The sequence below is a fragment of the Glossina fuscipes genome, unplaced genomic scaffold, assembly GCF_014805625.2.
Source record: "Glossina fuscipes isolate IAEA_lab_2018 unplaced genomic scaffold, Yale_Gfus_2 1, whole genome shotgun sequence".
In the NCBI taxonomy this organism is placed as follows: Eukaryota; Metazoa; Arthropoda; class Insecta; order Diptera; family Glossinidae; genus Glossina; species Glossina fuscipes.
The window spans coordinates 11,814,399-11,823,469 of NW_023998415.1; the positions used below are offsets into that span (position 1 = coordinate 11,814,399).

The window sequence follows — 9,071 nt, forward strand, 5'->3', positions numbered from 1 at the left end:
TTTTATTTACTTCAATATGCCTTTTTTTTTTCTTTCCCTTTACACGAATTTTCCCATCAAAAAATTCTATATATTACAAACAAAAAAAAGCTTAAATTTTAAATCAAAAGTTTAACACTAGAGGTCTACTTTCAATGAATAATGCTATCACTTTCGTGATGAATGTACAGGCAGAGGCTTTTATTATTCGTATTAAAATGATGGAAGAGTTGCAATTTTCGCGTTTGTTTCATTCCATTACTGCACTTATTGCAAAGTTCTTCAAGACACAAACCAAATGTTACTCTATTCAAAAAATGAGAAAAAAAAAGTAAATAAATGTAGTCATCTTCAAGATGCGTTAAAGTACTTGTGATGAAAAATTGAACCGTTCACAAGTAGATCGGTGAAAAGAAAGGAAAAAAAAAAAAACATTTTTCGAAATGATCAAAACATCCATTCGCACATCCAAAGGAAATTATTCTGAAATTTGAACAGTAAAAGCGCGAAGGATTTAAAACGAGTACACTCCATATTCCTTAAAGAAACGAATTTTTGGATGTATTCATCGCGAACGATTTGTATGACCTTTGCGTCTGTTGCGTACGTTGATAAATGCTTAGCATATAAACAAGAATTTGACAGCGCAATATAGTTAATAAAGATAACTAAACGGGGCAGAGTTTTCTTTTAGAGTTCTTTGAATCAAACCACTTTTCTAATTTAAGGACGAGTTAAGTAGAGTAGAGCCAACTGTACTGTTGTCATTTATATAATAGAATTATGTAATCTTGCATTTGCATACACGATTGTTATATTCGATTATATTCGATAACGAATGTGTGTTGCATTAAAAAGCCAAAAGAAATCAAAAGAAGACTTGCGTTAATATGGTTAACGAAACGCAAAAAAGTATGCTGGGTGGGGGTAAAAAAATTAATTGCAAAGGAGAGCTGTGTGTGAATTGTTGTAATACGCATCCACACGCACATAGGCGTGTTCGCCCACAAGATATCCGAAAAGATATGCACGTACCCATGTAGAACAATGAATACATAAACATCACGCATCGAATTATAGCAATAAAAACAACATTACAGTTGCGCAAGGTCGACTATTAAATACCCTACATCCCTGTGTTTAATACAGCGAAAGATGGAAAAACTGGCCGATCCAAATCATTTGCAATAGCGTTGGTTCGTGGGCCAAAACACGTCGGTGTATCACATTTCACCAAAATATCCCCAAAATTGCGTGCTATCGATTGTACAAAGGAATATATTAGGTGGACGAACGGACAGGCATTGAACTTGAAATTGTTTTTTAGAATCGATCGTTATTATAAAAGTTGCGTCTATGCCATGGCAAGCGGCATAGAATATAAACATATAAAGGACATTTTTTTGATGATTCGGATCAAAGCGAACATAAGCAACAAAAGAATGGTAAACATAAAGCAACAAAATTATTAAACTTAATAATAATAGATTGTTACATAGACCTTGTATTCAGATCGGAAAATATTAGGAGTAAGGAACTTCTAAGATGCCTTCTTGACGCGCGATGAAAGGAACGAAAAAATGAATTGTGTGCGCAGTGAACTTTCGATGAATAATTGCGAACAACAAATTGTGTCGACTTAACGGAGCACAGATGCACCTTTCGATGCCATTAATATCTCGTAGTTTGTAAATTTTCTCAAAATATTGCATAATAATGCAAAGCACTGTAATGCACTTGTTTCCTGAATAAGGAGAGCACAAGTCTTTCCTCAGTATTTAAACATAATTGAAAATATGTTTATAAGATTTTTTAAAATAAGAAAAGGAAAACTTAAAATATTATCATACATAACATTAACGTTAGAGCGTTAGCAGGGAAGTGCTGGATGAAGACAGAAAGGATGAAGACAGAAAGGTGAAAGGTATTTGACGGAAGCATGCCTTGATCGATTGCGAATTCAATGTGAAAAAAATGATTGCAATCTATCCACATACACGCTTACGGCTGATTAGAAGCAGAGACAATCTCGAGAGTCAAGCTGGACAGTTTTTCATATTTTTTGTCAATAATTTACGATCTTGTGAAGATATTTCCCAAAAACTGATAACCAACTATTCGGCAAAATCGCTCTCATGTTTGATCCAAAAACGGGCTTCATCGGATTCCCGCCCGTACACGCCTGCGATCAGCGATAAAATCTGAATTCCAATTTATTTCTAACTTAGTCCGTGACTGTGCGCACCACGCATGCAACATTTTTTTTTTTTTTTTTTTTTTTCATCTATTGAGCAATAGTGAGCAAAAAGGGGGACAAATCCCTTAAATTTACATTACCTTTATTCTCAACGCAGATATGTAGTTGTTGTTATATGTGGCATGTGGCATGTGGCATGTGACTGCATGTATTTTGATCAATGCATTCATTGAGAAAAATTTTCTAAGACGTCACCGATACCGTGTTGTAAGAACGATATTGATTTGGCAGCGATCCAACCATCGATCTATTTTCGCATTTTTTCAGCATTTCGACAACGCGTGGCAGCCAAGTCACGCTACATCGATCTACATCGATGTACAGATCGTAATCAGAGCGCATCGGATGCGATACAACTTCCCATTTGAGCTGCAAGAGAATGGCTTTCCTTCGGTTCACCCCTAATGCAGCTATCTTTCGCAACGATACACCGTTCAATTTGGCCAATTGATGTCGGTAGCCATCTCAAGCAGGAGGTCCATTCGGGTTTTAGCAGCTCGTAATACACTACATCTTGCCGATGTCACTATATTTGCGCAGCGAAACTTTGTGATCATAAGTATTTCGCATTGGTGTCAATGTGAATGGCTCACCTGGACTAACAAGAACAACAATTTATTTTCCAAACTTAATCGTGATCAGTCAACATAAACGTTTAGTTTTTATATCCAAATGCGTTCAGGTAGTTAGCATAGCTTGATTTGAGAATTTGGACGCCCGGCAAGATATATAGCAATGTAATCGCCTTTTATTCAAATTAAACATAATATAGGTTCAGCATTAATGCATATATTTCCCTTGCTTAGCCATCTACAGATCTTATTGAGGTGCATTTGAACGACAGTTGAAGCTTTGGTCTTGCGTTCACTGCTTGCAATTAAAGCGGTATCATCCACATATGTAGCGACAGTAGCATCTTCAACCAGCTGCATATCTAACATGAATATAGTGTATGGAGCATAGCATGGCCTGAACCCCTATCCCTTTAGCAGACGTCTGATATTTTCTTGTTTGCTTTAACAAAAAAAAAAAAAAAAAAAAAAATGGAGCGATTTTGTAAAGGAACGACGAACTGCGTAGAAAGGAATCCTGTTTGTTTCGGGTGCATGAACACTGCTGCACAGTGCTGTGTTTATTTTCTAACGCGTTACTGATTTCTTGAACGATTCGATAAAATTTGCTCAGGCGTGCAATGCTTATAGCGAAACCTGAATTAACATTTAGGCAATCTGTTCTTGTCAGTCAATGTTGGCTCTAATCTTCGCAGAGGTGGCCAGAAGGCTTAATGGCCGGGAAGAAATTATGTCATTCTCTAGTTTATCGGGCTTAGGCACCATCATTATTTCAGAGCATTTCCATTGATCGGACTAATGATCCAGTTAATAACATAACTCCCACTTTAGGCAGAGCTTTTATTGCTCTCACTTCCACTTCCTTAAGGTAGTCACATTTAATCATATTGTTTCGGTCCATCACATCTGCTATACATATATTGGTGATTGTTCCGTTCTTGTGATCATCAACTTCTTGACCATTATTTGCAGCAATGCAAATTTGGTTGCTGGCTGGATGGTTGATTAACATTAATCTTTGACTTATGTTTTTCGTTTTGTTTAATTGAAATGATCCAAGTTGAATCCGTTTATTGACAGTACATTGCCAATCAGTATTAGCATCATCTTCGTCACCTTCAGCGCTGCCATGGCGTTTGCTTTTAATTAAAACAAATAACTTGATTCACTGCTAAAAATACCTTATCTCAAAAGACAACAAATTGTTTGCGAGGATTAAAATTCCCTTTTCGTTGTCTTTAAAGTTTACAGTTATGGAATTGTTCTTTTCTCTTATGCAAATTTGCAACAACACGTGAAAGAGTCCTCTCATTTGAATCATTTCATCAATTACAATAACAGTTCTATTGATTGCCAATAATGCAGAAAATGCGAACGTGCATTACAAGGAATTGGAAATCAACGCGAATAAAAGTTGAATTGAAAATCCTTTACCATTAAAATTTTTGACGATCCATGCTTTTATTTATTGTCAAACAAAAAAGTGAAGGGGATAGAATGCTTATGTTTCACCATTCACTTCGCTAGAAGGTATTATTTAGAGAAAATTAATCTACCATCACGTGACGTCGGCCAAAATGAATTTAGAATTAACATATTGACCTTGTCGCCTTCTACTCCTTTCCAAGTCTTTTTCTTTGATACCCATATCGCTGCTATTATTAAGAAAAAATGAATTCACCAGGTCCTGATTCCTATACTATATATATTTTCGAATGAACGCATTTAAAATATCTTCTCCTATGTAAGGAATGCGCAAAATAATTTTATCCTATGGTTATAAATGGGTCAGAGAATGAATTCTAAGATTAAAGCCTTAAAGCACTAGCATCTAAGGCTTACGGCTTTTTATTAAAAACTCTACCGCGCTTGAGATTTAAACCCACGAGCACTAAGTTGCTAACCGAGACGCTTGCCTACTCGGCCACCAATTTTCTATCAAATTTAAAGTTCATACAATAATAAACCGATCGAGAGTCTTTCTGCACTCAATATATATGTAATCGTGACAAATAATATATAGATCATAGAATAGATTGGAATACTCATCCATACGGGGTCGTAAGTTTTAAGCGACAACTTGAATAACATATTGTTATTTTTGCGAGATTATCTCAGCTTATACTCTATTGCGGATGTGTTTATAAGCAAATCATAAGCTCATTTTTATAATCTTGGCTTCTTCATCAAGCTTGACACAAGCAATGGTTGTGTCAATCTTCAGCATCCCAAACTTTATTCTTCTAATTATAGGCATTCCCAGAATATTATTTCATTAGTGTCTCGATAACTAGACTGGGTAGCGGTAAACTGATTATGAATATTCATATTTCAAACTCTTTTCATATCAATAAAAGTCATCAAAAATGCTGGAGCTTTACATGCTCAATAATCACTTTCTTTTCAAACTTAAAAGTTCAAAAATAATTCATACTAAACTAGATAAATATGTAAGTGAGTTTGTGTCATGAGCAATCACAATTATTAAAATTTTAAACATGAATTTTATTAATTTTTTTTTTTTTTTGTTTTGCTTACTTTAGGTTAACAGACAGAAAATGAGCAGAACAGACAAACATCCTTAATAGTTGTTTTTATTATTTTGTATTCCACTCATATTATAAGTAAATTTTTAACAAAATTTTTCTTAAGATAAATAACAAAAATTATTTTTACGTTTCTTTGTTTCACGTATACGATTCCCAAAAACCTCACGTTCGTACATAACATATCTTCATATCCCCATGCACACATATATATATATATATGCAAATCGAAGATATTTGTTTAGAGAAATATTTCATGACTTAACCGTTTTGTTACTTTTTTTTTTTTTGTTTCTTTCTCTATATTTTTCTACTTTTCATTTTGATTTTTTCATTTGTTCTATGTTTTGTATTTGCATACATATATCACAAAGTATTTATTCTCCATCGCTCAACTGACTTTCATAGCAAAATCTAAAAAAAAATCTAGCCAACAACAACAACAACGGTTGCGACGACAGGAAACCGTAATGCTTGTAGAAAAAATAACACAGACTTAAAAGCGACAGCACACAGACTCACTCATTCGCACGCACAGTAAAGGTCAATAAATTTTTTAATATAAAAATAAACTTTCAAGGTCGAAAGGATATTGCCTTGCCAAAGGAGAGATTCCTCCCTCTCTTTTCAACTTGAAATATCAGTCTTTCCTATTATAATATATATACATATATATATATACAATTTCTCCGTATACACACAAAAACTCATAAGCAAAGAAAGTTTATAGACGACTTAAAGCGGATGCTATTGATGCGCTGTGAGATAAATCAGTATAAGAAAAAGAAAAGAAAAGGAAAGAAAAGAGAAGGGAAGAAAAGAAATATTAACGACAATACCATCTAAATTTTATATAGAAGAGAAGAGTGTGCAATAAATGAACTTTAGATTCAGATTCAAGTTAATTTAATTAAATAAACCCCGTATTCGACATACGCGTCTTGCATGCAACATATTTTTCGTTTCTATGAATCTATCGCATGATAGTTTACTGTTATTAGCATAAATAAATAAAATGTAATCTGCTTAGCGAGTAGTTGATCCGCATATTTTTGTATATTCTATTCTAGAAAATGAAACTTTTGGGCTATCTTTTTGAAAATAAAACAACAAGTGCAACAAATACTTTTCAATCAATATATCAATTTATCAATCAATGTATTCATTCATCTTGTCATCCTTTGCGTATTGTTTTCAAAAAAAAAAAAAAAAAAAAAATTATATATAATAGAAAGTGCTAGAGTTTTGCGCAATTTCTTAAAAAATGTTTGATATTGAGTTTTAGCAGCTGAAAAAATCTTATGAAACTTCATAATGATTTTGTTAGTAACTATACCGACGCTGCCGATATCTGCCGGTAATTTGATGTAAAATCCCATTATAGAGTTATGGATATGTTTTATATAGGCATCGATTCGCATGCTAAAAATTGCATTTCATTTTCCTCAAGAGTTTTTTTTATTAAAACGATTACAGTACAAACCCAATAACGGTATGTCATAAGTTTGCGGACATCTAGACATTTCTTTGATACGAAGAAGCTTTCGAAATATGTATAAACCTTGATGTTAGTTCACTAGAGTACCCCTAAACTGTCGTTTATAAAGACAAAACATGTATGTGTGTATGTGTTTTAATAGATTGTAATTTGCAATGTTATATATGTTGTTAGGTTATAATACTACGGTTTCAGTCTGATCGAGAATGCAAGTACATATGTACTAATGTGATGATAATGAAAATTTTCTTACAAAACGGTGTACAAACTGTATAAGAAAGTCATAGTACTCATTAATAATATGATATTTATAATAATAAAATGCTACACCAACCACCATTGATTTGATTGCCTTACAGACAGCGTCGACGAAGGATGACAGAGCATAGAGCAGGCTCAGTTAAAGTGAGTAGAGGTCAATACATTTTTCAGTATGAAAATAAACTTTCAAGGTCAAAAGGATATTGCTTCGCCACATAAAGGATATTGTACAAATCCCTATACTCTTTCATACTGTGGCAGCCGTTACCATCTATAAGCTTAACAAGAGCTGAATAAAAGAGAAAGACAAAAAGAGAGACAATAAACATTTCTAGACATAATACTCGCAAACTTAAACAGTTTTTGTTTGTTTGCGTTCTTCCTACTGTTCAAGTTTGTACAATTGCCGCTAAGCATGTATCTATCAGTAAGTCCCGTTAACCCCAGAAATTCGATGGCAAATAGAAATAAAATAAACAAAAAAAAAAAAAAAATAAAAAAAAAAGAAGAAAATTAATAAAATAAAATATCGATAAAAAAAACGAAATAAAGCTTAACATAAAGAAAAAGTTCGTTAGTTAGGTAATGCTTTTGTCCTTGAAAACGTTCATTTCCACTAACAAGTTTCATTGCTACAATGGATAGAATGGGTTGATAATGTACGTTAGTGTCAGTTAGCAATAAGTATGGATGATAATAATGATTATTTAGTTGCTCGTTTCGTGCTTACGCAGTGTCTGTCGGTATCATACTAACTATTATGGGGGAGTACAGGTATGCATGTAGCTATTTGCCCAAAGAGTGGAAAAATTTTTTACTTTCTTTCCCATGCATTCGAAAACTGTATTTTATGTAAAAGGTAAATTCTTACGCACAAACTCATATCGTTGCCCCTTCTTATATGGCTAACTGCGTGAATAGGCGTCTGTTTCGTGGGAGTGTGCTTAGGTATATATATATATGATACGTGTGTATATGTTTACGCATAGCAAAGAGGATTTCAAATTTTAATGTATGTTGATGTGAATGTATTTCAATTTTTGTATATATATATATATATATATATATATATATATATATTCTTGCATGTACTCGCACATTAGTTTATCATACAATATATGTATATATATATATATATATTTTGAGTATTTTCTCGAACAAATTCAACCTTGAACTTGAATATATAGTCAATCACACCGACGGCTTCCATTTTCAAATGCCAGACGCACGACCTAAATGTAATAAAAAAAAAAAAAATATTACACGACAATAAGAAATGGAAACATTATAAAGAAAACAACTCAGACAATCACAAAATTATGTCTCTCTTATTATGTTATATTAAGGCTTGTGTTTTTGCTCATTATTATCATTATTATGCATAAATGAAATAATGCCTTACGGCGTACAGGGATTTTCTTCATTTATTTACTTGTATATAAATTTCCTTTCAAAATCAAATCCGCGTAGGGGGCGCGTAGGCGACTTGTAATCATTTTGATATTGACCTGAACCTGAGAGTTAAGTGTACAAAGTTTTCAAACTCTAGATTTTGGTTCAATTGTAGTTGCATTAATATTTTGTATGAAATGTAACTATAGTTTAAATTTTTTTTTTTTTTATTTTTTTTTTTAGCACATTTCGAAAGGACTAAGAGAAAAGACATAACAAAACACTAAAGATTGTAAGGAAAAATTTTGAACTGATAGAATTTTCATAAGACGAAGTACAAAAGCTAAGCTTGAGTCTGAGATGCTTCTCAAACAAAGGATACTAACACGAAACGAAAGTGTACTTGAGATAGATATACCTTTTCGTATACCGATCGATTCAGAATCATTTTCTACATCGATCCCCGTCTGTTCGTCTGTACTCTGTCAACGTGATCTTCTATTCAATCCATAAGTCGTAATTTTCGAGGTATTTTATATAAAATTCGGTACATTGACCTGCTTTGG

The 9,071-nt window shown here is 33.1% G+C and overlaps 1 protein-coding gene across 1 annotated transcript in view; it reads left to right on the forward strand.

Moving 5' to 3' along the window:
- LOC119631520 (ecdysone-induced protein 74EF) overlaps nucleotides 1–9,071 on the forward strand; it is an 85,114-nt gene that overhangs the window by 5,413 nt on the left and 70,630 nt on the right. The gene's annotated exons all lie outside the window — the stretch shown is intronic.